This window comes from Polypterus senegalus, chromosome 10 (genome assembly GCF_016835505.1).
Source record: "Polypterus senegalus isolate Bchr_013 chromosome 10, ASM1683550v1, whole genome shotgun sequence".
In the NCBI taxonomy this organism is placed as follows: Eukaryota; Metazoa; Chordata; class Cladistia; order Polypteriformes; family Polypteridae; genus Polypterus; species Polypterus senegalus.
In genome coordinates this window covers 117,760,628-117,766,627 of record NC_053163.1, presented here as the reverse complement: position 1 = coordinate 117,766,627, position 6,000 = coordinate 117,760,628, and the positions used below count along the sequence as shown (strand labels likewise).

General features: G+C 39.2%; 1 protein-coding gene across 2 annotated transcripts in view; it reads left to right on the top strand.

Annotated features, from left to right (window-relative positions):
- The first annotated feature begins 2,421 nt into the window (after positions 1–2,421).
- myh9a (myosin, heavy chain 9a, non-muscle) overlaps positions 2,422–6,000 on the top strand; it is an 86,190-nt gene continuing 82,611 nt past the window's right edge. For both annotated transcript variants that reach the window (XM_039766425.1, XM_039766424.1), the window contains exon 1: positions 2,422–2,627. The gene's annotated coding sequence lies outside the window, so the exon portion shown is untranslated. The remainder of the gene's footprint in view (positions 2,628–6,000) is intronic.

Here is a 6,000-nt window from a genome sequence, read left to right as displayed (position 1 = left end):
TTCAGCATCCCTTTAAGCTAGGGAAATACATGATGGATGGATTTTAATTAGGACGTTGATTTGGCTAAAGACTTTCCTAATTGTTTTGCCACAAATGAATTTCTCTGTTTCATCATCAGTATGTTTTGGATGATTGGTTTTCCACAAAAGGATGCACCAGCCAAAGAGTCTGAACGACAAGATTCTTCTCTTCACTTCTAAAGTTACTATGCAGCCATAGCCATAATTGATATCATCACTAAAGATGAATGAGCCAATCCAGAAATTTGAATGTATGGTCAAGACATGATGCAACTTCCTCCATGTCTCAAACATGAATTGCTGTGGATCACACTTTCACTTTTCCATCATTTAAGTGGAAATGTATTTTTGCCTCATCTCTTTGTAGCATTTTATCTCAGAATTCCACTTATTCATTTATATAATAAATATTAGAAAGTTGTAATTTGATTTTGCAGGTTTTAGTGCTGCTGAGAGATTTCCATCTTGTACTATACTCTGTATAGTCTTTTAGTGAATAGCAGATTGTGATACTGAATCTTCCCCATTGTACTGTTGAGGTTATGGGTGACTTTGGCAACAATTGTTGATGCTGCTGTTAAAAGAGGGGCAGCTTCACATTCCTGGTTGCAAATGTATGGTTTAGTCACTGTCTGTGTGGAACTTGCATGCATGTGCCAACAAAGTTCTTGTGAGTTTTCTCGTTATACTACAGTTTCCTCCCATATTTCAAAAATATGCAGGTATGGCTGTTTGGTGACTCTAAATTGGGCTGGTGTGAGCGAGCGGGCCCTATGAGGGACTGTGTCCTATGTAGGATTGTTTCCTGATTTTCACTGTACAATATGTTCAAACTTACTTTTTTTCTCTGTATGATCTTGTATTACACCATTGAGGTACTGAGCACATAAATGAGCAAATTGGTGTTTTAATAGGCCTAAGACAGTATCATTATCTAAAACATTTAAAATTACATAAATAAAAGTACCTCTTTGAGAAATATAGTGGCCTGGTCCTTCCTGTCTGTTCCAAAAGCTGAATTTGATTCCCAGTTGGATCACTTCCTGTGAAGAGTTTCTCAACATGTGTGCTTGGGATTTTGGTGGGGTATTTGGGTTACCTTCCACATTCTAATAAAATGCATGTTAGACTTAATATATAAATGCAAAGAAGTATTATTATTATTATTAATGGAATTTCTACATTGAACAACATGAGTGAGTGTAATGCTTTCATGGACTGACATCTCACCTAGGCTAGTTGCTGCCTTGTGCCAGATTTCTCTATGATAACTGACCTGGTAACATCCCAAACAGTTTAGAAGATGAATGGATGGAGTTATTAATGATTCTTTGTGAACTCTGTATTGAGTTAAGAATTTATTGTATATACACAGTAAACAGTCAGTGGCACTATACAATAAAAATCTTCCTCTATAAGCTTTTCTAGCCACCAATATACTCAAATTAAACAACACAGTACAATAAATGTTCTAACAGACAATAGATAAGAAAAACATCTACAATAAATACAGCAGTGCTATGTAAGCATATACACTGTAAATACCATGAGTATTACATAAACATATAAAAATGTAATTCAGATATTATAATTAAAAAGGTAACTAGAACAGGTAAATTGCTGGCTTGACCTACAATATGTGCCAACAAAGTAAGATATTGTGAGGAAAAGAGGTTATGGACAGTAACCATTCACTAATTGCCTGCAGATAAAAACTGTGCTATATGTAGTCTTGTCCTTGATTTCACTCTCCTATAGTGTCTGCCTGATGACAGCAATGTGCATAGACTGTTTTGTGGTGGATGCTGTCTTTTATAATGCTGTTGGCCCTCCTAATGATTCTAGCATGGTAAATGTCCTCCAGAGATGGACAACTATTTCCTGAAATGGTTTGGGTAATCTTGACCACTGGTTATAGGGCTTTGCGGCCCTGTGCAAAGCAGTGAACAAACCAGGCTGTGATGGCGTTGGTAAAAAATTTCTCCTATAAAAACTACCAGTGATTCTGGCTTGTATGCCAAACTTCTTTAGTTTTCTCAGGATGTACAAATGTTGTTGAGATTTCTTTACCAATTAAATAGTGTTGTGTGACTAGGTAAAATCCTCACTAATATACACACCAAGAAATTGTTGAATGTACTTTTGTTAAAATGTTCCTGTAATTAAATATGTATACACGCCGTCTAATAAAAAATATCTCTCCACTTTTTCTCTTTTACTATTAAATACTCTCATAATGAGCAAACCTGGACTCCAAACATATTTCTTTAAGTCATCTCAAGACTCCGCCTCTTCATATTGCATCACCAGTCAGTTAATTCATACTAACCAGTGAAAAGGCAACGCTTTCATTTGCCCCGCCCCTGGCCGCACCCAGGCGACTTCAAACGGGCAGGAAAGAGAGAGAGGGAGTGCTGCCTGCTTCGGGACTTCTGGTAGTGCGGCAGAAGCACCGGAGAAAAGGCTAACTGGAAGGGGGAATCTTGTCGAATAGTCGAGTAAAGCCTTTTTTTCGCAGATACATACCATCCTGTAAGGACATCGTAGTGGACAGCGGAGTTTCTTGCAGTTTTGGGTAGTGTTTGACTATTCCCCAGGCTTTGCAGGTGAGTTCATGTCGGGACTGTTTCTTCTGCATCATCACTGCCAACCAGGAAGGAGCGCCGGCAGACGTAATCTTTACCTGTCTTCTTAAACTTTGCTCTGTCTCTGCCTTTTCTAATCATGATGGCCGGTTAAAATGCCCGCGTCATGGGTTTAACGAAAGGCAGGAAGTCTTGAAGTAGCACGGTGTGTTTTTAAGTTTAAAAAAAACAAAAGTTCGCGTAAGTGTGTCGCGCACCCTCGGAACTATATGGTGACTTAGTAGAGCTTACTTTCCGCGAAAATATTACTGAGCGTGTTTTAACCTTGTACACATTCGCGTTAAACAATCTGAACTTCAGTTCATGTATTACAGCGAAAATGAGAATTGCGCCATACCGAGGAGGTGAAATGGGTTAGACGCATGGGGACTTTCCAGGTTTTTATTTTAATTTTTTTTAAATTAACTGTCATTTTTAAAGCTTTACGGTTGGCCTAGCTGTATACCAAAGCGAAAATAGTGGAATGTCTTACTTAAGACGTCTATATATTTTAGCAATTTGTACTTGCCACACGCACTTCCACTCTTTTAGGTCGTGTTTATTTTTTTTAATAATGGGGAGGTTAGGTGTATGCGTTCACTTTTGTATATAGATACATATAGCGGCACCAAAGCTATCCCCTAGTGGCGGACCCCCATTTTGTCACTGAAAACGTGTACTTCAGAGCCCGACCTGTCATTACTTCACAGGGGTAAAATGCGGATTCAGTATATTCGGATTTCAGTTTCGACTGCTGTTTTTTATTTAATATTTGGGTAAAACAAAGTTCTTGCACATGTTCTTGCGGGTGCACACGAACTACTACCTGAGTACTTCGGCGATTCTGAAGTGGCGGGGCAAGGGCGTGCCTTTCGCTCTCTGCTTCCTTGTGCTGTAATGACGGGCGAGCAGGGCTTGTGTAGTAAAAGCAAGCTGCGTGGAACGCTGAGAGCGTATTGGCAGAATTTCACATACCGGCCAATCCGCGCCGAGTACTGCGTCTAAATGCTGCGCTATGACGAACTTGTAGTTGCGGTTCCCTGAAAGTCGCAATCCCGAGTCCGTCACGGGCGTTTTACGGAAACGCGACCAAAGATCGGTTTAAGTTCATATTCGCTTGAAGAGATACACGTAAATATGACTTTTGGTATACTCCTTTCCAGGTCGACTTTTGGTATATTGTATTAATTTCCAGGTCGGAAAGCATACCACACCCCTACCATCACTGAACGTAAGTTAGTCAATCGTATTAGATGGGTTTTAATATTAATCTTGAAGACTTTCAGACGAGGGTGTGGCCTTGTCCGTCTTTAGTGTTTCCTGAAAGCTGGAATCTGGAACTTTAGCAGCAAGATCGCATTTGAAGGCGGCGTGGGGTTCCACGTCACGTGGGCTAGTTTCCCGGCTCCACTGCGTCACGTGTGACGCCAAATCGAAAAAAAAAACTCTGCTTTCTGTTATTGATCCTTTTTAGTAGATTTGGTAACTTAGCACGCGAGTGGTTGGATATTTGCTGGCTCTGTTTGTAAAGCAGGAATGGAATGTAACTGGTAAAGCATCAGGAATGCAGTGGGAGGGGGAGGGTCGATGTGGCCTGCCCCTCATTTTCTCTCTTCCGTTTTACGCTCGCATCTACTGTGATTTATGTTGCTTTTCTGCGGCCGATGTGAAGTAAATGATGGCTATGAACACCGATCGCAGTCATGTTACATTTAATTTACTTTCTTAGTAGTTCAATCTTTAATTGATTTCGTTTTGGAGACAGTTGAGAGAAATCGGCATTTCATTTATATGAAGTGTAATGTGGTTAATTACATCGTAAACTACATGAATGTAGCGCTTTCTCACCTAATCAAAGTGCTTTACATAGACGGTGGGAAACCACCACCAATACATTGCATCAACCTATATGATGTCCGTACACTCCAAACACAGTAGCTAGTAGGCGGTGAAGAGGTGAGAGAGAGTGTCCAATAGATATTGAGACTGAGTAGTAGGGTAGAATACACAAGGCCATTGTGGGCAGTTTAGCGAGGACATTGAGGGAGATCCTACAGTTTTAAGTGCCCACTTTCATGACTAAAGAGATTGAAGACCTCCGTTTTACATCTCATCCGGAGGACACCAGTTTTTACTGTACTGGAGCTTTGGGATCTGCACACGAGCACCAGAGGGTATGCATTCTCCAATGACCACGACTACACCTTTTCCAAAAGCAACCCAAGCTTTTTTTCCTAGATGGTCCCTCTTTTAAGCACTGGCCAGGCCCAAATATTCTTACCAATCGAAGGGAGGCAATGTGCAGAGTCCTATACCACTATCCTCCGGCTGGAAACATTTGGGTGGTGTAAACATAACCCACGTTCAAAATATTTTTTTAAAACGCAAGAGCTGTGGGTATAACACATGCCAGAACGCTTCTCCAAGTTTTACGTAATGGAGCAGTGTTGGTGATCTAGGCGTTTTCTAGACCTTCAATACTTTCATGTGGTGCCTTTTCAGAAAACATTGTGCATAAAAACTAGTTGTTTGAAGTGTTTTTTTTTTTTTTAAACCCAGTATTACTCTTTCAAAGGAATTATTCTAAAAATTTGTTGTAATTAGTAGTTTGCCTTATAAAAGGTGCTCTTAAGAAGTAAGATTTTAATTCACCTTGAATTTTTATTTACAGTTTTGGGTGGGTGGAAATATTAATGTACAGTAGTTCTGTAGTTTTACAGCTGTGGGTATAAACCAGCTAGCTATACACTGTTTACAGGGGTTTTTATTTTTATTTTTTTTTTTTTTGAAAGACACTGATACTGAACATGAGTTATGATAAACAATTTGATGTTCCATTTCTATTCTGCATTAGTGAATTTCTCTTTGCAGCACTACACATTACTTCGTTGATGCACTCATATTGTAGTAAAGGTTTTTATAAGAGTCTAAACAAAACCTACATTGTATGCAAGTAATTTTACTGAGATGCCTCACTGGTTTTAAAATCTATTTCCACATTAAAATGAACATACTTTAGTTGTACCTGGGGCAGCACCACCTGTGGCCATGCCAACAAGAAGCTGAATTAAAGTGTGATTTACTATGTCTCAAGACTTCTTTCTGAATCACTCTTATGTACAATGATCAAATTTTGTATTGGTTTAACTTGAATAAATTGCAAATAAGACTGATATTTCATCTTTGCTTTTTTTAAAAATCGCACTATTCACTGTGAATGAAGCAATGTAAATGATCCTGTGATCAACAATCTGAGTAAGTGAGCAGTGCACATCCATACCATTTTTGCCTGTTTAAAAATTGATGGTGGTTTATTGGGTCAGTTTGATACCTGTGGATGTACAGTAATAAGAAT